The following is a 22,910-nucleotide window of genomic DNA, read 5'->3' as shown; positions in this document are numbered from 1 at the left end:
TTATCTTCTCCTGCTGACGAGGACGCTGGACTCCACACCCACAAGCTGGGCAGTCAGAGGCCACTGCTCCACAGCCAGGGAGGGGGACGAGCTGCCCTTCTGACTCCTCTATGGGTGGGATGGCACAGAACAACCCTTGAGGGCCAGGACTCGGACAGAAGCAGACCTTCCCACAGGCAGAAATGGCACCAGCTGGGACCAGGTGCCAGCCCGGAGAGGCTGTGGCCAGGGCAGGCCAGGGTACTCGGCAGGGATGACACAGAGGAAGGATCACACTGCTCGGGACTGGCGAGGATGTCTCACTGACTCGTCATCCCAGTTGGACAAGGTGGGTGTCACTAACCCCACGCTCCTGATAAGGAAGGCGAGTAAGGGTCCTGCGGTCCCCCTGCTGGCAAGTGACAGGGCCAGCTCCGAGCACAGCCCTTCCACAATCCCCAGCATGCCCTCCAAGTCCCCTGTCCCGTGTCCCTGCCGGGCTTCTCCAGCTGGGGGCCTCCTGGGAGGGTCCTGGCAGCCCCAAGGGTGGCTCTGCCCACCCCGCTCTGATGGCCACATGCAGCCCTGTACCAGAACCTTCCTGCCATTACCTCAGCAGGCTCCTCCCCACACCTGAGAGCCACGTCTCCAACTCCCAGACGAGGGGAAAGGCTCGGCGTCACGCCGCTCACACACCACAGTTTCCGGCGTCTGTACCCGGGGCTGTTTCCGGCCCACTGCCCTGAGCCCCAGGCGCTGGCCGCAAAGCCCTTCCACAGGCATCTCCAGGAAGGCCCAGACCACCAGCCCGCTGCCGGACACACACGTGCATTTCCAGATGCCCGCGCGGACAGCGGGTGCCGGCATGTTCGTCTATATCCGCTGGAAAGCTCTCAGGGGCCCCAGGAGGCCACGTCACCAGCCTCATTTGTGCAGATGGGTAAACTGAGGCCCTCAGAGGCAGGGCTCAGGTCCCACAGCTCACAGAGGCACGGCATCTCTCACCCACACTCCAGTCACTTTCTGTGGACCCGTACTGCCCAGGTCACGTGCTCCAGAACTCCAGGCTCCTGGGAGAAGTCCCCAAGACGTTCTATAGGAAACAGACGTGTTTAACTGTGTAGAGCCTGCTGTTTCCCTCACTCCTCGGACCCAGAACTCTTTTTCTGCCCAAGGCCTACCAGAAGCAGGTGTCTTTAGGAACCACAAACAGATACCATGGGGGGGCGGCTTATCCCCTCAAAGGAACTGTTGGCCGTGGCTGGCAATGGGTCCCCCTAGGCAATGCTGAGGGCCTCTTGCTGAGTGACGAAAGGACCCCAGGGTGCCCATAGGGGAGGCTGGGGCTGCACCTTGCTGAGGGCCAGGAGGACAGAGGGAGAGACCAAGGCAGTGAAGGAAAGGCTTTGGAGGAAGTCAGGTCCTGGGTAGTGTCTGGGATGCAGCTCTGTTCTCGGGCTGTGGGGGACTCCAGGACTCAGCAGTGTGGCTCAGATCAGCCGTGAATGCAGATGAAAACAAGAAAGATGAGGTCGTGCATCCCCAGAGCAGTGACCACGGCAGGCTGGGGTGGGCTTGGAATGGGAGAAAGACACTGTCCTTTACTAACGAGCAAAAAAAATGGATGTATCTTCTCCTAGTGTAGCTCGAATCAGGAAAAAAGAAACCCAAAACCAAAACCTGAAAAACCTGAACAAACAGGAAGCTAGAGTCGGGCCAATGGATGGTTGAGTGCGGAAGGCTGTGGCCCGCTGGGAGCTCTGTCTGCCGCCAGGAGTCATCTGGGGACCACAGCCGAGCAGGCCGCAGGCCGGGGGCAGAAGGCAGAGGACCCGTCTGGGGGCGGGGGGGCTGGAAGGGTGTCTCCTGGGCGCCTGATTCTCAACTTGCAATTACATCACAGGTAGCCAGGGCTGGGTTTCTTCTCTTTCTTTTTTTCTTTTTATAGAGACTCAAAGAGGGTGAACCTGGGGCCCGAGGTCACACGGCAAATCAGCAGGTCAGGGTCAGGAGGGAAGCAGAGTGGGGTGGGCATTCTGAATTCCAAATATAGCGGAACCATAGCCAGGCACTGGGGTCCAGCAGGCCTGAGCCCCGATCCGGAGTAGTGGGAGTCCCTTACTGTTCCGGGCTTCTGCTTCCTTGTGGGAAGACAGGAATCACAAGCGGGCCCGGCTGGGCCGGGGTTAACGCGGGTGAGTGGAAAGCACGTGCCGTGTCCCCTCCTGGCCCCATACCTCGAGCTGTGCCGCCGGAATCCCACTGCCCAGATGCCCCAGGGGCTTTGGAGAACCAGCGCAGCCTCCCTTGCCTGACCTCAGAGGAAGGCAGAGAACTGTGGGGAAAAGCCAGAAGAGAAGGACAGCCCAGAAACGGGGGCGCCTGGGAGCAGAACGTGTGGGGTGCGGGCGCTTGCCGGGGCCTGAGTTTGTGGGAAGAGGGGGAGGCAAAATGCTAGTGGTCTTTTCACTTCATGATGCTTTTCAGATACTGTCTGGATCGAGGGAAATTAAATATTGCAGCTTTTAACCCGAGCCACACAGAAAACACAACCTCACGGTAAATAAAGACAGATTTGCTGCTGTGATGCTTTCCCTGAACAAAACGCCCCGTGCACCTCATTTGCAACTATTCCCCGATTTGGTGACGCAGGCCCCCGCAGCCCATCATTGTCCCCATGAAGGCACGGAGGCCAGGGGGCCGGCAGGGCTGGGCGGGTGAGGGCCGCACTATCTGGGACGGTCGGGAGGGGTCTGGATGGGGCTCATTATGGTGGAGATGACACTGAGAAATCAATTTTTAATTGAATGTATTCTTTGAACAGGCCCTGTTGCCCATGGCTGAACACTAATGGAATTTCCATTCCGAGCTGCCCCTTCTCTGTGGATGCCCCCCCACCCTGCTGACCACAGAAGGACTGACCAGGCCGGGGGATCACCCCCTGACTGGGGCAGTGCCCTTAGTGCACTGGGCTTCTGAGAGCAACAGGGCCATGTGTGGGTGGGGCGGGGGGCTGGTGGAGAGGCTGCCCGCTCCGTGCAGACTGGCCCGTGGCAGGTGTGGGACGCCTGGGGCTCTAAGTTGGGGAGGGTCAGGGCTCCCCCGGGGCCTCCCAGAGCCTTACCAAGGGGCCAGTCTGAGAATGGGCCACAAGAGTGCTGGCCCCTCCCTGAACCCCTGCATCAGGCCCCTCCTGGCATCCCAAGGAGTACAATCTAGGGGATAAGTACATGAAGGTGACAGACCCCGGGTGGGACAGGGCAGTGAGGTACGGGGTGAGACGCGGAGCCAAGGGGTCTACGAACCCATACTTCTGCCCACTCTTCCGCCAGGGCGCCGCCTAGCGCTGGCCAGCGGAGGAGGACGTCTTTCTCTTTCAGGGGCGCTGGCTGGGTCTGTGGGGGACTTGGGCCCCTGATGGGTCACTGCCTGCATTGTGGACAGACCCACATCTGTGAGGAGGGACCCGCACTGGGTCTGCTCACCGGGAGCTCATCCTTTCTCTGTACCCCGGGCCTCCACTTGCAGAGATGCCCAGGGGTCACCCTGGCCTGCGGGCACAGCCTCGGGGTCACCCAGGACTCTGGCCTTGAACCGTGCTGTCCTGGGAGTTCCTACAAATCAGGTCTCTGCTGTCTCTTTTGCCCTCCCCCAGTGACTCGCATCTCTGACCTCCTTTGCCTCTTTTCCTCCACTCCTGCGTGGTTCCCAGACATGTTACCTTCTGGACCTCACAGAGTGGTTCCCAGACACGGATGGGGGGTCTCAGCTGCCGGAGCCAGAGTTCCCTCACACCAGGGACCCTCCGTTCCAGCCCCCAGGGGACCCGCTATGCCGATCAGCCGACTCAAAATTGACCCCGGGGCCCCCCAGGGATGGCAATGGGGGCGGCCACCCTCTAGCCTGGAATCCACAGGCAACTCTGAAGGGCAGTGGCCCTCTGAGCCCCTCTAGCAGGAAGTGTGAAGCTATGCAGACCCCTTCCCCCTTTCTTAGTCTACAAGGACCCTGACCCAGGGCTCCTGTGCCCACCGAGGGGCAGACCAGCAAGGAGGTGTTCCTCAGGGCCTGTTCCTGCTCAACAGTCCCCCAGCCGGGACGGGTCCTGCATGTGGGCCCCCTCGTTGCCCCGTCCTTCCACTCAAGGACAGCCCATGAGGGGAGTCTGGAGCCCAAGCACCCCAAGATTAGAGGGCTGGCTGGCTCATGGCAGGGGAAGGACAGCAGGCTCCCTGTGGCTCCTTCTGCCACGACACCCCCTGCAGAGAAGGAGGACTGAGTGACCGGGCCTGGCGTTGGCCGGGAGGAGCCGGGCCCGCTCCCTGCACAGGAACGGCCCCATGGGGGAGGACGTGGGCTAAGCACGCGGGAGGAGGCAGGCCCGCCCTTCCTCTGTGTCTCTGCCAGTCTAGGCCCCGGGGCCAGGTCCATCAAATGGGCAGGGGCGCTGCTGTCCCCCCACCTCTGCCCTGTCACCAGGCCCCGAGGCAGAAGCCAGTGAGACCGCGTGTGTTCTCAGTTGGCTCCTGCACGGGGTCAGGCGAGCTTGGACGAGCCCCGTGGGGTTCTCACAGAACATCGCCGGACACGGCCCCGAGCCCTCAGGTGCTGCCTTTCCCAGTAAAGTGGGGGAAACACAGAGAGCGGAGGAAAACAGCTCGGAAACCCAGAGCACGAGCTGGGGACACGGATCCCGTTGGCCAGTTTCCCAGCGTGGGTGGGGTCTCACCCCGGAAGCTTCACCCGCCTCCTGGGGGTCCTGACCGGACTGACTGGCCAGCAGGGGGGCTGGCCCGAACTCACCGTTTCAAACCAGCTCCCAGCCGTGCCCCCTTGGACTGGAGATTCTCAAACGCGGCTGTACACTGCAAACACCCGGGAAGTTTTAAAAAATACCGCTGCCCGCATCCCACCCCCAGAGGCTGTGAGGACCAGCTGCAGCCGCGGCTAGAGGGGGCCTCGTGGGCACGGACTCCTCGGGGCTCTCCGAGCCAGCCCGCGGCCTCCCTGCCGCCTGCCGGCGGGGCCCAGCCACCCCTGTGGGGCAGAGCCGGGCCTCCTCCGGGCCTGCAGGGGCCTGTCGGCACCGACCCTTCACGGGGTGGGGGGCGGGGACGCTGTGCCCGCACCTTCGGGTTTCTGTTGGGTCAGGCCTGGTTGGGGGAAGCCTGTCTAGGCCCCCAAGCTGAGGCCTGCCCACCTCCCACCACGTTAGCTCAGGCCACTGCTGACCTGTGAGGGAGGGTGTCCTGTGCACGGTGGCAAGTTCACGGCACGCACAAGATGCCACCAGGACCCTTGAACTTGTGGCAATCTCAGCTCTCAGGGCATCGACATGGGTGCTGCACGGGCCCAGTCGGCAGGCCTGTGAACGATTTTCCCTCAGTTTCCCACTGCATGGGGGCCCCGTGCTAACACAGAGCATTAAACCCAGTCTGGGGACCTTCAGTGACTCAGCCCTTGGTGCTCTGTGTGGACTTGAACCCCGGATCCATAGCCTGGTCCCCAGTCAGCTCTTGGTCCAGGCTCCGCCCCTCTCTTCCCTTCCCCAAGCTGTTCTGGCCCAAACTTGAGCCCTAGAAGATACTGTCAGCGGCTACCTGCCTCCATGGATGGCCCTTCGATCCCCAGGCATTTGCAGAACAGACTGGCATGCCTTGGGCCCACCTGGGGGACAGCAGAGGGGTCTCCTGGCCCTGAGCCCCCCGGCATGTAACCACCATCCTCAAGCCCACTCTCTGGCCGGGAGGAGTGGCCGTCCCAGCGGCGGCCCACAGTGCAGGCCGGGCTGCACATGGGGTGGGGTGACCTCTCCCCGCCCTGGCTGGGGCTGGCTCACGGGTGACGGCATCTTGTACCGTGCTGGGGGCCCCTCTGTGTGTGGGTGGGGCTGTGTGACTACAGCCGCCGTCCCCAGGTCCTGGTCCCTCCTGGTGAAGGTCTGCAGGCCCCTTGGGTCCTGGGGCAAGTCCTGGTCCCTGCCAGAGTCTGCGGGGACATCCTGTTGAAAGCGCCCTCGTCGTGGCCGTGTTGGGAAGCAGGGTGGGCTCCTACGCTTCTGGCAAGGGGACAGGTGGGCAGGGGCCCCAGCAGAGTGGGCAGCCCCTGCTCCCCGCCATCGGGCACGCAGTGTGGCAGCAACACTGCTGTCCCCTCCAGTTGTTTTGTTTTTTCCAGAGATTTATTTCTTTACCGGCGGGGTGGAAGGGAGCATGAGTGTGTGTGCGCAGGGGGGAGGCAGAGCAGGAGAGAGAACCACAAGCAGACTCAGCACTGAGCGTGGGGCAGGGCGCGGGGTCGATCTCGTGATGCTGAGAACATGACCTGAGCAGAGACCCAGAGTCGGACGCCTCACTGTGTGCCCAGGTGCCCCCGGCCCCGCCCTGCTCTCCAGTCGCAGTAGAAGCTCCGTCAGCCCCGGCCTGCCCAGACGTTGGGACACAGCCTGTGGCCAGGTCCCCGGCTTCAGATCTGGTGGAGGCAATGAGACAAAACAGAAAAGCAGCGCGGGAGGCCTCGTCCTCACTCCAGTCCCCACTCCTGCAGCGGGCTCCCACCCATGGTCTGCTGCGGACACCGCGGCCAGCGCCCATCCAACCCGAACCGAGAACCTGGACTCATCTCCACCTGCAGAGACGTGGAGGCCCACATCGCAGGAGCTGTGGTCACACACGGGGTGGCAGGGGTGGTGGCCATGGTTTGGTGGAAACAAGGGGGCACACTGGCATCTGGGGCCACACAGGGCTGGGTGGTGCGTGGCCTGCCAGAGAAAGGAGGAGATCGGTTCCGGGCGGACTCCTACAGATGCCTTCTGTGCATTCGAGACCCCATGCAGACCCACGCTGGCCTGTGTAGCCCATTTTACAGAAGGGGAGGCTGAGGTACAGACACTGAGTCACCGGTTACCCTTAGCTGCGATTTGAACTCTGGGCATGGGAAGTGGCTACGGGAGGCCGGCCCCCAACCTGGGTGGCCCAGGGGCCGCTTACGCACCATGCCTAGGGAGGGGGGAGGCTGGCGAGACCCCCGAAGGGCCAGCAGCCAGCCCCCTGCAGCCCTACCCCACGTGGGTGCACGCAGGCTGGGGCCCCTAGGCCAGGCCCCGGGGACAAGGCAGGGCTCGTCCTGAGCTCTGACAAGTGTGTTCGATCTAGCCCTCTTCTAGTGCTAATGATCGTCAGCACCAAGGCAGAGGCTGCGAAGGGGAAGAAAATTACTTCCTGAAAAAGGAATCGACTGATCCCCATCATTTCTCAAGGAATCACTGACCTGTGAATATTTCATTACCCAAAATGCCGCGCCGTCCATACAAAGCAGCCACCGCTGCGGCAGGGCCTGGGAGCTCGGCCGGGCCTGGGGCGGACACGGCAGCCAGGTGCCGGGCTGGCATGAGCCTGCAGCCTGGAGGTGGCAGGGAGAGTCCCGGGCTCGAGCCTCCAGGCTGTGACCTACATCCTCTCCCTCGCCCACCCGGGACGCCAGGGCACATGGAGGGGCATGGGAAGGGATGGGGGCCGAGGGCTGACAATGTCCTTGTTCTCAGCCTGGTGGCTGCCCACACTCCTCGACCCGTGGGCCTGGAGCTCCCGGCGGGCATCTCCCAAACTTCTCAGATCTGGAGTAGGTTTCTCCCAACTGCCTCACTCAAAAGTCCTTCCCAGGTCTCGGGCTGGTCTGGGTCTAGATGTTTCTAGAAGCTGATGCCGCCTTGTGCTCAGTGGCTGTGGCCTGGGGGAGGGGAGCAGCGCTAACGCTGCAGACGGGCAGACCCCACAGCCCAACCTGCTCACCCCGATGCTGAGGGTGGGGCCCCGGGAGGGGGAAGAAGCACGTGCCCCACGGTCGGGCTGTGGCTTCAGTCCTGCCTCCACCCCTCCGCTGGCTGCTGGGCACCCGGCGCAGGCTCCCCAGCCTCCCTGGGCCGTCGCTGCCGGGGCTTTAGATAGGTCAACGCGGCTCACCACCACACGGGGGGCTGAGAGGGAAGCAGTCACAGCACCGACGTGAGCCGCGGGTCAGCTGATGGGAGCGGTTATTAATGGAAGCCTCTGTCCCAGGACCTCAGGCTCAGGATCTCAGACCGTCCCCGCGGGTGCCTCCAGCCCCCTCCGCAGGCCCACACGGGCCGGGCCAGGGCACAGCTCCAGCCGAACTCTCTGGAGGGCAGGAAAGGCTGAGACCACCCCTGGGCATTGAATGGGCTCCCGTCTGTGTGTAAGACCCCGGCGGGTGGAGGGAATGGTCTGGGGTTTTCTCTAGGAATTTAAGGGCCTGGAAAACAATTCAAGGAGAAAACACTAGCAATAAAATCCCTGTGTTGGGCTGGGCTCTGAGGGGGCGTGAGGCCCAAACACTGAGCTGACGGCCACCCCCGATGCCAGCGCACTTATCACCTTCCAGGGTCCTGTGGCTCCCCGAGAGAGACCCGGCCGGCTGCCAGGGAATGTGACGGCTCCGTTATGATTGCCAGCGTTACTCTGGGGGTGGTGTTTCCAAATTAGCAAAGGCAGGGAAGGAGGTGGAGACATCCATCCGGGGATTAGTAGGGCATGGGAGGCAGCTCCTCGGTCCCTCCCTGGCACGGCCCAGCTGCAGGGAGCCGGCCTGCTGGGGGTGCTGGGAGGGAAGGGGGTGGGGGCAGGGGGCTGGACTCAGCGACAAGGAGGGCTCTCCCTGCGCCTCGCCTCACTGGCTCGGGGTGTAGACGGAGGTGCTGGTCTGGGGGCGGACGGGGGCCGGCTGGGACCGGGCCCAGGCTGCGGGAGCAGGAACTCAGGCTGGCCGCAAGGAGCAGCTGAAGGCAGCGAGGCGTGCGGCGCACTGGGGAGTGTGACTTGGGGGCAACCATGGAAAATTCCTCCTGCAGCACCACACACAGGCCTCCTCTCTGCCAGCCAGGACAGCACCTGCGCACTCTGGGGTGGTCGTGTGCTTCCTCGAGGCTTTGCCCACCCTGTGGGACACCCAGTGTGGGGGGCTGCTGACAAGGGACCTGCAGCCCCCCAAGAGAGGCCAGTCCTGCAGGGCGAACGTCCTGCCGTTCGGCACTGGGTGGCTCTGCGGGCCAGGGCCACGAGGACAGAGACAGGCAGCTGGCTCCTTCCTCTCTGGCCCAGCAGGCGCTACGAGCAGATTGTTCCTGCCCCTGTGAAGGACTCATGCTAAGTGCCAGGGGTAAGGAGGGGTTCAGGAGGCACTGACTTGGGGACAGAGAAGGGTGCTCAGGAACCTGATGTCCCCTGGGAGAGGGATGACCAGGACCAGCCCCTTAGGTCAGGATAAGAAAGTCTGATGTATGTGGGGGAAGCAGGGGGTGGCAGCTGCGTGGCTGGCCATAATTTGGAGCGACAGCCAGCCCCTGGGGATACTGAGGCATGGGGTCTGCGGAGGCTCCTGGCTGTTGTGTCCAGGTGGGGCTCTGCGAGGGTAGGGCCCTGACTCTGGGTCAAGGGACAGAGCGGAGCTGCTGCAGTCTTGGACATCGGGGCATCAAGGACACAAGCAGGCAGGGGCAGGGGTGGGGGCATGCGGGGGGGGGGGGGAGCCCAGGAGGAGGGTTCCCAGAGAGAGGGCGGGGGGATAGGCAGGAGCAGTGGGGCTACCTGGTGCCAACCCCCTCGTTCCCTTCATTCCCATATTCCCAAGACCGGTTCCCCAGCCCAAACGGCAGCCCCTAGGTTGACTCAGTGACACTCCTGCTGTGTCCCTGCTGCTCAGAACGGGAGGCAGGGGACCCTCCTGACAAGCCCCACCCCACCCCACGGCTGTGATGGCTCACCCTCCTCTGAGGCCCAGGGCCACCCCTGAATTTGGGACAGACAGCCACCTCGTGGGGCAGAGCCAGGCTGAGGCAGCAGAGGCTGACCTCTTCTGTCCTCATGTCCCCACCAGTCCCCCGCCTGGTGGCATCCTCAGCCACCCCCGTCTAGAGCGCGAGTGAAGCCGGAGAGGAGCACTGGGGCTCCTGGGACAAACGGACTCACAGCCCTCTGAGCGGATGCTCCTGTCTGTGTGGACATAGCTGTGGGGCCTTGGGCACATATCTGCCCTCTCTGGGCCTCAGTGTTCCTGTCTGCACAGTGGGGAGAATGAAGGCTTGCTCACTCCTCATGCCCGCTTCCCCCTACTCCCCCGTCTGGGGAGGCCTGTCCCTGCAAAGTGCCTGGTCTCTGCCTGCCACACAGAGCGCCAGCTCGGGGACCCCCCCCACCCTGGCTGCTCCCCTGCTCGCCCACGCAGGGCCACCTCAAGCCACGCTTGTTCCTCTGCTCAGCTAGGTACCTGGCTTCTCAGAACAATAAAGTCTTGATGGGAGCTGGGCATCCGTCATGACGCATGCACGTATCCAGCGTTACTCCCCCAACACAGACGGGGGAGCTGGGGTCCAGGGGCGCAGTCTGGGAACAACAGAGACGGCACCTGCCCCCAGGCTGCCCGCTCCTCTGCCCCGGCAGGCTCGTGGGGACAGAGAGACGGACAAGAAGCACACTCCCGTGGGGCAGGCCATCAGGAAAGGCTGAGGGGGGGGACGGGGTGGGACGTGGAGTCCTGGGAGCTGGGGCAGGGTCTTCCTGGGCAACAGCACAGGCCCTGGGAAGGGGAGGGGAAGGAGGAGGGGAGGAGCTTTCAGAGAGCCCCGCCCACTGGCTGCTCCCACCTCCAGAGGGGCCAATACACAGAAAGGGGAAAGCAGGAGTGCCAGGGAAGCCAGAGGACTCCCTTCCTACCCACCAGCCCCAAACAGCTGGTGAGCTACAGCTGGTCACGGCTGGGAGTCTGGGGGTGTCCACAGGGACCCCAGACCCAGAGGGCTCTGTCCCTGCAGGGTCCCAGCCATGTCCAGGCCCCTGTGGGCTGCAGAGACCGCCCCCACCCCAGCTCCACCACCCTGGAGCCAGGAGGTGTGAATATGGTTCAGCAGAGACCCTGCCTCCAGGTAAAGTGAGGCCGGGCCCCAGCCGCTGTCTGCTCAAAAGAGCCAGGGTGACAGCTGCAGGGCCAACAGACCGGCCCCCACCATGGCGGAGAGGCCCAGGCAGGGTGCGTTCCAGCCAGGCCCGGGACCACCCCCAGCTGGGGACGAGGGCGTGCCTTCTGAGTGTCACACCTGCACACGAGCCATGGGGGTGGGGGATGCCGTGAAGTGGGGCTACCCCCAGACAAGCCCTGGGGAGGTCGAGGCAGGGGGACGCCCAGGAAGGACATGGAGCCAGGCAGGCAGGGCAAGGCCCAGCGAGAGTGCCAGGGAGAGGTGAGGCAGGGAGGGCTGCAGAAGGAGTGCGGAAACAGCGTATGAGAATGAAGGGAAGGGGGCAGAGCCCGTGGGCAGAGCAGGGTGCCAGGTGACCCTGGGGGGCTCATCCCCCCCGATTCTGGGCAGAAGGACAGATCCTGTCTCCCGGGCTTGGCCGCCTTTGCCCATTCCTCATTCTGCAGCCCAGGGCGTGCTTAGGGACGTTCCAGGCCCTTCTCTGGTGAGGCCGGGGGGGGAGGACTGTGGGTGTCCCGGGTCAGCTGGGGGGCCGCTGTGAGCACACCACACCCCCACTCACTCCCCGCGGTGCAGGGAGGGGTATCTGCCCGCCGAGAGGGTCTCTCTTCCTCCCTGCCCCCAGTCCTGCCCCCACCTCACCCTGGTGCCAGCCGCGCACGGCCCTCTGCCCTGCAGCTCCTCCCACACACAAAACATGCCCCTCCAGGTCCGGGTGCAGCCTGGGGAGTGCTGCATCAGGCGCGGCGGGCTAGGGACCGAAGCGGGATCCACCAACCATCGCCTCGTTTCCCAGCACTTAATTCCAGCCCAGACGGGCCCACTGCATGGTCAGGGAGGCCAAAGACACAAGGTCTTCTAGAATGTGCAGAAGGACCCTCATGCCTGATTGAGAGAGTATCCAAATTCCCTCGGCGGGGAGACTTTCTCCACGAGAAGCCCGTTTCAGCGCTGGTGGGGCTTAGCTCCGCTGGGGCCGCGCCGGGACTGGTTGCTGAGCGGGGCTGGGGCTTCGGGTGACGGAAGGGGCTCCCGCGGACGGCGCCTCAGGAATCACTGCGGGCCCACGCTTCACGTTTAATGGAGCCCAGAGGGGCAGAGGGCTCGGCCCACAACACGTTTCCCACCCAGGGCCCTTTTTGCTCCCTTGCGACAGGAGAGAAGGACTGCGGTCCCCAACCCTAACTTCCAGCATCTGGTCCCCGCCTCCTCCCGCCTTGGGCCGCACGCCTACGTGCTTCTGCCCACTTGGGACGGTGGCGGCTGTTGCGGTCCTGTCCCCTGCCCTCTCCCCTCGGCGAGGACCCACAGGCTGGCCTGACCTTGGGCTGCCCGCCCCAGGCAGAACGACAGGCTTCGCGCTCTGATGACAGCTGCAGGGACTGGCTACCCCCTCGTCTGCCTCCTGCTCCCCTGGCCACCAGGGGATGGGGTGAAAATGAGGCATACAGCGCACACACAGGCCCACAAGGCCCTGCTGGTCGCACCCCTGCCTCCCTCTCCACATCCCCCACCGCCATACTTGGCTGCCGCCATTGTTTGGACACACCAAACTCCCTCTGCCTCAGGGCCTCTGTATATGCCATTCCCTGTGCCTATAATGCTGTTCCCCTTAGTCTCTCCATGCCCAGCTCCTGCCAGTCCTTCAGCTTAAATACCACGCCTGAGACGTCCCCCATGTCCACCCTGCCTAAAGTCGGTGCCACTGTCAGACTCTACCTCAGGACCCTGTTTTCGTAGCACGGAGCCCGCTCTGCAAACGTTTCCCTAGTTTCTGTGCCTAGTGTCTCTGTGCGCCAGGAGACTGAGAGCCCGTGAGGGCCGGGACCACGTGAATCTCCACCGTGTCCCCGGTGCTGTCACGTGGCTGGACGCACAGGAGGTGCGCAGTGACGACATCCGTGATCGGACGGGTGGGGGGGCGGTGGGCATAGCAAGTCCAGTGCCTGTACGAAAGGAGTGCAGCCCGGGTCTGGGGCAGAGGTGATGGGAAAGGGCATCCCAATGTCCAGAGCAGGGGCTTGCGGCCTCTCAGAGTCGCCACATGGCAAGAGACAGGGGTGAGGCTGGGTCAAAGTTGTGGGCACCTGTGCCAACCCGTCCTCGCTCTGATGCGGAGCGGAGGCTGTGGCCAGAGAGGAGTGGGGGCTTCACATTACTCAGCGGGCAAGAGGCAGGGCGAATGGCCCACACGCTCGTTACCCGTGTACGGGGCACACCCCCACTCAAGCACCGGGCCCCTCTCGAATCCTCCCAGGACACAGGGTGCTGTTCCTCAGGCCTCCGTGGCCCCTGGTGCGGCAGCCTAGACTCGGGAGTTAGCAGGAGGGGTGGATGCTGTGGGCGGTGGGGCACAGTGGGCAGATGCGCACGGTGGTCTCTCTGCCAGGGCCCTGCAGGGACGGCAGAGGGCCGGAGCCTCATGGAAGAGCAGCACACGGGTGCCCTGTGGCTCCTGCCCGCTCCCCAGAGCGCTCTGCCTTGCTAAGATTTTATTCTGAATACCCAGCCCACAACGCGGGGGTCTGGCTGCCACAGAGTAGCTCAGGACCCGCCGCACGGCCCCAAAGCCCGGCGGTCCCCCCGCAACCGCCGGACCCCTCAGCACGGTCTCCTCTCTCCGTCGTCGGCAACCCCAACCTGGCAGAGGGGCCGGCGCGGCCCGCTCCCGGGCAGGAGGCGAACGGGCAGGGAGGTCCGGGCAGCAGGCTCCCAGCTCCATCAGACGGACACCTCGGAGCGGAGCCAGCATGAAATATTCATGCAGTAAATGGTGCAATTTTGTCTGCATTCAGCCAACTTCATGTATATTTCAGAGTATTATGAAATGATAATGTTGTACAACAGAGGCAGCGAGACCAGGAGGGCCAGAGCGTGGGGGCAGGGAGATTCTGGGGGCAAGGACGGAGTGTGGGGGGTGGGGGGAAGGACACCCCCAGAACCCGGCACTGGGGCGCACGGGGACGAGGGAACAGTATCCAAGGTGCGGGGCAGTGAGGGCTGGCTGGTGCACTCTGGCGAGCCCCCGAGGGCTCCAGAACCTGAAAGGAGACGCCTCCCCGCACCCCGCCCCTCGGGCAGACGTTCCCCAGGCTCCCTCCTGTCCCAGTGGCTCCCCTCCCCGCTGAGAGTTCGGGTTTCAGGCCAAGGCCCTGGTGCCGATTCAGCACTGGCTGCCTCCCCGGCACGGAGCAGCCGGTGCCTCTGGGGGATTTGGATCTGCTTCTGCCAAAGAGGCCCTCTGTGCAGCCCCTCCCAGCCCCTCTGGGTTTGCCCCACAGCGGGGTGGGAGACCAGAGCCAGGCCCTGCTCCCCTCTGGCCACCGGGCTGTTCAGCAGCTGCTCTGAGGATGGGCCTGCTTGGAGCCGCTTGTGTCTCAGGAGGAGGGTGCCCGCTGGCCTTCCGACTCTGAGACGAGCTCCGGGCTGCGAGATCATGCAGCGAGAGGAGAACGTGCTCTCGGCCTCTGAGGCCCCGTGTCTGCCTCCCGAGCCAGGGTGCAGGTGTGGGGGCCCACTGTGGCCGCCCCGGGCCTCCATCGTCACTCCAGGCAGACCACTGACCCCGGTCTCTCTGGGCCCCACACCGAGGAAGAGCCCCTACCTGGGACGTCCCCCACTCCAAAGGATAGGGACCCAGAGATCTGGCAGCCCCACGTCCTGCCTCCACAGGGGAGGGAGGCCCTCCTCAGAGCTCCTGACACTTCCCTGCTTCTATGGTTGGGCAGGCCTAGGGAAGCACAGTCAGCTGGGCCAGGGGTAGACAAGCTATGGCCCGCAGGGCAGGTCCGGCCCACTGCCTGTTTGTGTCAGTAAAGCTTTATTGGAACACAGCCCCATCCAGTCACTCGCACACGTGTGGGTTGCAAAGCCTGAGCTATGCAGTGCCTGGGTTTTGTGGCCCCGGAGCTGGACAGGAGAACCGGGAGCTCTGGGTCTGCGGAAGTCCTCTGGCTGCCCTGGATGGGGAACGGCCCGTCAGCGGGAGTCTGAGAGCACAGGGCACGCGGCGGGAGCGGGGACTCTGTGCCCTTGGCTGGCGGTGTCTGCCTCCACTCTGGTCACTGGGTGAGAATGAATTTCATCCCTGGCAAACCACAGAGCCACACTGTCTGGTCTGCAGCCTGCCCAGCAAGGGAAGTGGGGGAGGTCCTGGAGGGTCACCCCGCTCGGCCCGTTGATATCCTCCCTTCTCTCTAGCTGATCTCTAGCCTTGACGTGCTCTCATGCACTCAGCCCCCCACCCCACAGCCCAGTCTGTCCTCACACTCTCTCCAGTTCTGGGCTGGGCTGGCCTTTGGGGCTTGAAAGTCACCCTCTCCTGGCCCAGAGCCTCTCCGCTGGCCCTTGACCAACAGCCATCCCTGCCCTCGGCCACCAAGCCTGCCACTTCTCCTTTCTAGGCTCTGAGAGGCCACCAAATGCCTGCTCGCTGTCCACTTGCTGGTTCCACAAACACGGGCCACCGCGTTTCTCCCGTGAAGCTAGAGGAGCACCTGTGTCCCACTAAGACCCACTAAGAATGCGGGTGCCTGGGCCCACACGGGCCGATGGAGCCAACGAACAGCTGGTCCCTGAGGGGCTCGGTGCAGTGACGTCTGAGGGCCCAGCCATGCCCAGGACAGATATCCCTGAGTTCTGAAGGGCTCAACACATGGGGCCCCCAGCGCACATGCTCCCCAGCCCTGGGAAAGCCATCTCTTGGGGGTGGGCTGGGAGTCCCTCCCCAGCACTTGTTACCGGTCTATACTATCCACCCCACCACCCCTGAAAGCCGAGGGCAGCTGTGTTCTGTCCAATTGGCCCACTGTGGCCTTGATGACCAAGGGCACGCCACTTTCTACCACCCAGCCCCAGCCGGCTGTCCCGATTACTGATGCTGACAATAATCCCACGACGGAGCGGGGGCCCCAGGGGATGACTGCGCTCCGAGGGGGTTGGGCTGAATAACGACCCCCACCATAAATCCTTGCCTCCAAGTCCCAACCCCACTGCCTCAGCTAGAGACTGTATTGGACAGAGGTTCTTTAAAGAGGTAATTAGGTGAACTGAAGAGGTACGAGGGGCCTGATCCCACACGGCTGGCGTCCTTACAGGAAGAGGAGACAGGCACGGAGGGTGAGCAGGGGAGGACGGGAGAAGACAGCTGCCTCCCAGCCCAGGAGAGAGGCCTCGGAAGAACCAGCACCTTCCACGTGTGGCTCTCGGCCTTCCAGCCTCCAGGGCTGTGAGACGAGAAACGTGGGCTGTTCAAGTGGCCCAGGCTGTGGCCACCACCAGACCAGCCCCGCCATGTGCCTCACCCGGGGCACCCAGGTCCCTCCGGTAGGTGGGGGTGACAGCGTGCCTGTCAGTGATGGGGGGCGGCCTGTGCGATGCAGAGCTCAGGGCTCTGTGTCTGCGTCTCCCGTTACGATTACTGCACTGTGCCCCGCTTCGTGGCCAGCAGAGCCCAGCACCTCTCTGGGAACTCTCACGCAGGCTGGCCCAAACAGCCCCACACTCTCCGTCCGAAAGGGGTGGGGCAGGGCACCCGTTCTGTAGCCCCAGGCCGAGGCTTGGGGCCACTGTTTTCTCACTGGAGAGTAAAACGTAAATGAGCAAAAGCTCCTGGGGGCTGTGTTGCGGGGGGAGCCATGCCTCCAGTAAAGGCCAGATCGCAGGCCCTGGACCACGGGATTAGTTAGTTAGGCAGGCAGGGCCTGGGCCCGCCATACATGTTCTCCTGGAACATTCCTGACCCAGGGCCCCTGGGTCCTATGCTGGTTCCTGGGGATCTTACCCACGTGGTCTATCGGCAATGGGCCACGTGATGGTGGAAGGCCTCTCCAGCCGGGGACAGTGGCTGTGGGCTGGTGAGGTTGCATGTCCCTAGGGAACACCTGGGAAGTGGGGGACCGAGGGCAGACCCGCGCAAGAGGCAGGCACACGGAGAGGGCAGCGGCTGTGGCTGCTGAGAATGTACATGAGGCTGGGATCCCGGCGAGGGGCTGGCAGGGCCTTTTCCCAAATGACGGCCCGGCACATGATGGCGTGGCACGATGACCGGGAAGGAGCCAACCTTGCCCAGAGGGCAGACTGTGAATACAGTTGCGCGTCACGCCCTGGTTTCCTGCTTTGTCCCGTGTTTGGCTGACAGCTGTTCCCCACTTAAACTCTGCTCCATTGTCGAAGGAGAGAAGACACCCAGGGAGCAGAGGGCTACCTCAGGGAGAAGGAACCACAGAGCCCCCAGCCCTTTGCGTCCCTCTGGGCAGGCCTGTGGGACAGGTGGGGTCTCTCCTCGTCACTGCTGGGGTGTCAGCCTGGCCCCGAGCTCCTGCGGCTAAGGACACACTGAACTGAACGGCACTCTGAGCCCGTGGGCAGGAAGAAGGGACAGCGAGGGGAGTGTAGGGTACACTGGGAGACACTGCTTGAGAACCAGCTGTGTACTAAATGTTCTCACGGCCGGTGCCAGAATGACAAGGAACCTCTCTGCCGAGCCACATGGGAGTGAGGGGGCGTCCCTGCAGCAGGTGGGCGGTGGGAGCGGGTGGAGGACTTGGACAGCTCCGCTGGGCGGGCCCCGCGGCACTTGGATCAAAGCCCAGCGCTGCAGGGACCTCGCCGACTCACCGGGGCGAGCCGAAGCGTTCCTCTTCACCTGCTCTGCTGGTGTGATGGCTATGACCCGTCCCAGCCCTAGCTCCTGGGACCTGACACCCCTCCCAGGCCAGCCCACGTCATCCTTGGACCATCTGCCACCAGAAAGGCTGGGCCTGGGAAACAGGCCAGCAGCCGCTCCCAGAGCCCTTTCCCTGGCTTTCCCTTTAGTCTTGAAGCAAAATTCCTTTGGGACAACATTAACCTTGTTTCAGGGGAACCCAGGGAATCGGCCACATCTAGGTCAGAGAAGCTGGGCAGTCAGCGTGTGCCAGACCCTGCTGTGCAGGCAGAAGCTGTTTATCCTAGTCGGAGTGGGTCCCAGGAAGGAAGCAAGGGGACACGGCCCCCGGGACTCTCCCTGCTAGCCCCAGGCCCTTGGGCCCTGCCAGACCAACAGCAACACGTCTTCTAACTTGACCATGGACATGTCCCCCGTGTGCATGCTCTCTGACATCCTGGACATCCCATGACCCTCAGCACATGCTCATAATGGGGCCAGAAGGGAGCCCAAGACTCCAAGAATGTGTGTACGGGACATGGTTTGGGCACGATGGGAGGGAGGACGGGGCTGGGGGCAGTGCCAGGTGCTAGCTGGCTTCAAGGAGGGTGGAGAGGATAGGGAGAGCAGGCAGTGAGCCACGGGAGGGGAGGAGCAGGGGCAGCGCAGGACAGTGAGGCAGGGTGACCAGCTGCCCCTTCCATTCACTGCAGGGCACTGGGTGTTACCCTGGGGTCAGAGCTTCAGCCAGCTGTGGCCGAGACAAGTGGGCCCTTGGAGTGGACTGAGAGCGACCGGGCCTGACCGCCCCACCACGGCAGCAAGGCAAAGGGCAGGGCCCTGGGCAGCTGCGCCCAGGACTATGGCTGCTTCTCTATCCCTCACCGTGTCTGATGTCATTTGAGTCTGAAAACATGCTGGCAGGGGCTGGGGTGGGGGATGGGAAGGACGGGGATCCCGGGGACCCGCCTCCATGGGGCTGGGGCAGAGGCACTGGGCACCTGCCACGTGCAGGGTCAGCAGCCCAGAACTGCCAGACCATGGCCCTAGCTGACAGCAGGGTTGGGCACTGAGGGCTTCCCCGGGCCTCCATGTGCCTTCATCTTGGGGGGCTGAGATCCCCCCGCACCCCTCCCACCTGTTGTCCTATGAGCTTAGATACTGGGCATGGGACATGCTGGGGGTAAAGGGCAGAGCTCCAGGGCAGAGCCCCCTACCCCCGCTGCCAGATGCCCTGCCTCCCTCCCTTTTCTTCCTCCTGACCCCACCCCTATTAGGAAGCCTGCCAGGACGGGCTGGGGAGGTGGTGGCTCTGGACCCTGGCCCTGGACCCCTCCCTCCCCCTCCCCAGGACAGGACGAGCCCCTCTGAGGAGGAGGCCCAGAGCCCAGGCATGGCCCTCGAGAGAGCAGCCTGAGCTGCTGTGCAGGGACGGGACAGCTGGGTTGGGTTCCCATGTGACCCCTGGCCCCCCAAGCACCAGGGAGCCACCGGAAGCCGGGGCAGGAGGGCTGAGGTGGGGACCCAGGGAATGAGGGAGGTATGGACAGTGTCAGAGTCTGCTGATCACAACAAAGTGTGGGGGGCTGGGTGAGCCTCCCAAGCCGTGCCAAGGCTCTGCTCACTGTGCCCGTGGGTGGGCTACACACCTCCACGTGGCCCCCGGCACCTGGGGTCCTCAGCGGAACCAGAAAACAGGGGACCGGCCAGCTGCCAGGACGAGTCCTGCCCTCCAGGACCCAGAGCCTTACTGCATGGACGGCAGGCAGCTTGCTTACACTGGACAATGATGGGCAATGGGCCCCCACACCCAGCCAGGTACACCTCAGCACGCCCGTGGGCACGCTTGCACACACCCCCACACTGGTGAAGAGGACACACGGGGCGTCGCCACTGCCACCTCCCCTTAGGAGAAGAACTGGCCGGAACCGTTCCCTGACCACGTGAGTGTCCCCACTGCAGCCAGGGCCCCCAGGACCTCCCGGGGCTGCCGAGGAACTAGAGAACCTGCCTGGTCCTGGGGCTCCCCCGGCCTGGGGAGGACAGGTGCTGCGTGTGAGTGACAAGTGAGTGTGGAGCTCTGGCCCGGAGGAGTTCTGCCCTGATCCACGGGGAGCAGACAAAGCGGAGCATGAGGGAACGAGGCTCAGCTCCACCCAGGATGCGCTCGCAGCCACAGGGTGGGAGACCCCAGCTTCCCCAACACACTGGAGGGGAAGGCCCAGGGCCGCAGGGACCCCGAATCGGCACGGAGTAGGCACCCAGGCCTCAGGCTGCAGGGGTCGGAGCAGGACAGGCCCTCAGGATTTTGGGGGGAGGGCCCTGCTATCCTGGAAGGCCAAAGCCCCCGCTGTGATGTCTGGGCAGCCCCCGGGGGGAAGGATCCCTAGACTTTCCTTCCGACTCGCCCCTCACCCCGCAGCCAGGCCCCATGTCCCACCTGCCACTCTCCCAGAGAACTGTTGGAGAACAATGGGAGTCCCACAGACCAGTCAGGAGGGCAGGACTCGGGACTCACACCATCCTATTCATCTTTTTCTAAAAAACATCTCTTGGACCAGGCCCTGACCCAATCTGGCCTTGCCGTCTGGTGATTTAGGGCTGAGTTAGACAAGCCCTTAGATGACAGTCCGAGGCTGCAGCAGGACAGAGGACACAGCCCAGCTATCACAGGGTCACCGGGCCTGAGGCACCCCGGGGGACTTCCTGGAGGAGGGCTCTCTGCTGGGGCCTTGAAGGATGTGTAGGTGTCAGCAGAGGAAGGGCCAAGACAGGGGGGCAAGGAGACGTCAAGTCACAGAGACAAGACGGACAGATGTTGGTACTCCTGTGCCCAGGGCACAGGGTCAGGTTGTGGGAGGGGCACTGAGGGGCCCCCAAAATCTCCTGTGAAAGACCTGGAAAGAGGCCGGAGAACACGGTGTGGCTCTGGCCCAGATCCCAATCCTGTCTCCTCTTTGCAGCCCAGCCTACTCCAGAGCCAGGCGTGACCTCACCTCATGGGACGTGAGTCCTTCTGCACCACAACACACTTCTGGGACACATGGGGGTCAAAGGGCTTTCTCCCCAAAGCCGGAGGTTTGCTCCTGCAGGTCTGGCTTCCGTCATAATCTCCCCCTTGCTCCTTCGGCATGCTCCCTACCCCCCTCCACACTCCTGCAGGGTGGGTGGCGGCCACAGCATCAAAACCCGCAACTCCCGAGGGCTGAGGGCCACCGCTGCCACAGCAGGCCGTCTGGGGGCCAGGCAGATCAGAAAATAGTTCCCAGCCCCCTCCTTGGCTGTCCCTGCTGAGAAGTGGGAGGGAGAAGAACAGACCTTGGCTGCCACTCACGCTCCCTGTAACCTCGGGTCCCATTAGACGAGCGGTGCGATCCCAGCCTCACCTCTTGGAGCCTGGCATAATGGGGCATTAGAAGAGAATTGAATTTCCCTTTAATTACAATCGCCTACAGATACTGCTTCATTTGTAATCGGGTACTTAATGTGGTTTCCCCTCTTGCGAGCACGGGGCTCCCTGCACACACATGGTCCCGGCCACATGCACGGGGGGGGGGGGGGCAGGCTCCGCCCCTCGGGGCGCTGCCACCAGACACGCTCGTCCTCCGCCCGCCCCGTGAGGCCCGGCTCTGCGGCCAGCCAGATCCACCGCATGCGGGCCGTCCGTGTGGCCGTCACATGTCACACGGCTCACACATGCATGAACTGTCCTAATAGGCAGACGGGAGCATAATTTTTTCTCTGATTACATATTCAGCACTTCTGAGAAAATGAGATTTTAGTAATTCAATTGGACTGAGAAGCAGGGCTATAATAAAATGAAATTTGTAACAATCGTGCAGTTAAATTAGTTAAATGAGAGGAGAAGAAGCTGGGGAAACCTGACCCCTCGGTCTCCTAAGGACTAATCAGAGATTTGAACTCGGTTGTGCTAACAAAGCCGGGGGTCTGCAGGGGGTGCAGGGGACAGACAGACAGGCGGGCAGCCGGAGAGCTGCTAGCCCGGGAGAAGGCATGAGAGCGGCACTGGAGGAAGGAGGGGAGCAGAGAACGGGGAGAATGCAGGTGGCGGGAATGGAAAACCCCACAGCACACTTTCTGCATCTGGTGGTTCGGACTCCAGTGTTCCCACACCCCCACCCCAGGGCCACCTGGAGAGGGAGGAAGTTGCCAAAGGGACCCAGGTTCTGTGCGAGAGAGCTTACAGGGATGTCCGGAGCAAGTGCAGGCAGGCGGGGGCTGTCCGGGGTGGGGGGAGACAGTGACAGCTGGGGACGGATGTTTCGGTGTCCCTGTGCCACCTTCCACCCCCAAACAGAGAGACTCCAGCTGCGGGGGAGACAGTAAGCTGCCCCTTCTGGCGGCCTCTGCCCCACCCCGCCCCAGCCCTGCTCTGAGCCCTTGCACCGCAGGGACAAGACATCTGGGAGCTGGCTTTGCAAAACTTGGAGCTGCACAGCCCGGCACCGAGCTCTTATCTGATGCAGCAGGCTGGGGTCTCCTGGCTCAGTCCTCTGGGACCCTGAGTGTCTGGGGTGTCAAGACAGGGTGCCAGCAGCAATGCTGGGGAGGCCGCGGGTCAGGAACAAGGGCTTAAGTCCACCCTCCCGGCTGGGGCGCACCTCGGGGAGGGGGAGGAGAGGCCGGAGGCATCCCGCACACCGTCTTTCTGACTCCCAGCAGACCCTCTGTTTTCAGGGAGTTGTCATCCAGGAGAACATCCTTCTGGGAAGACCCAGGCAAGATAACAAGTCCCCAGAGCCTGAGAGCCAGAGGACAAGACTCGACAGAGATGAAGGCGGCTGCCCAGCCCTGCCGCAGTGCCCAGGTCCTGCCCGCACCCACATACCATGGGTTCTGAGCTGCTGGGGCGAGAAGCCTCAGAGGAAGGCCCCTGAGGGGCAGCTGGTGGTGGCCGATGCAAAAGCCGTGTAGACGGGGTGCCCCCCTTTGTGGGGCCCCCACCAGGGCCCAGCAGGTGCAGCGCCAGCCTCCCCACATTCAGCTTCTCTGTGCCCAGGTGCTCGGGGCAGCTCCTGGCCAGATGGCATCCAGACAAGCCTGCTGCAGCCCACCCTGCCTGGGCCTGCGCGGAGCCTTCACCCAAGTTTGCCCTGACGCTGAGCCCTGCAAACAGGCTGGGCCCCAGGGAGGGGGCAGGCTTGGAGGGCGGGTGGAAGCTGCCCCCTGCCCGGAGCGGGTTCTGGAGTGTCAGCAGAAGCAGCTTCCTCCTCCCTCTGCTGGCAGGGCCCACATCGGGGCCACGACCCCGGCGGCTGGGGCCGAGGCAGAGGG

At 63.5% G+C, this 22,910-nt stretch overlaps 2 protein-coding genes across 6 annotated transcripts in view; both read right to left on the bottom strand.

Moving 5' to 3' along the window:
- The window catches only part of RBFOX3 (RNA binding fox-1 homolog 3), a 79,050-nt gene that overhangs the window by 40,021 nt on the left and 16,119 nt on the right, over nucleotides 1-22,910 (bottom strand). The gene's annotated exons all lie outside the window — the stretch shown is intronic.
- Nucleotides 944-22,910, bottom strand: part of LOC125087533 (uncharacterized) — a gene marked incomplete at its 5' end in the record, with an annotated part of 360,005 nt that continues 338,038 nt past the window's right edge. The window contains 1 exon segment of the mRNA XM_053447808.1: nucleotides 944-1,072.

Source organism: Lutra lutra, chromosome 16 (assembly GCF_902655055.1).
Source record: "Lutra lutra chromosome 16, mLutLut1.2, whole genome shotgun sequence".
NCBI lineage: Eukaryota > Metazoa > Chordata > Mammalia > Carnivora > Mustelidae > Lutra > Lutra lutra.
Note: the sequence above shows the minus strand (reverse complement) of the source record. Positions and strands in the feature narration are given on the sequence as shown.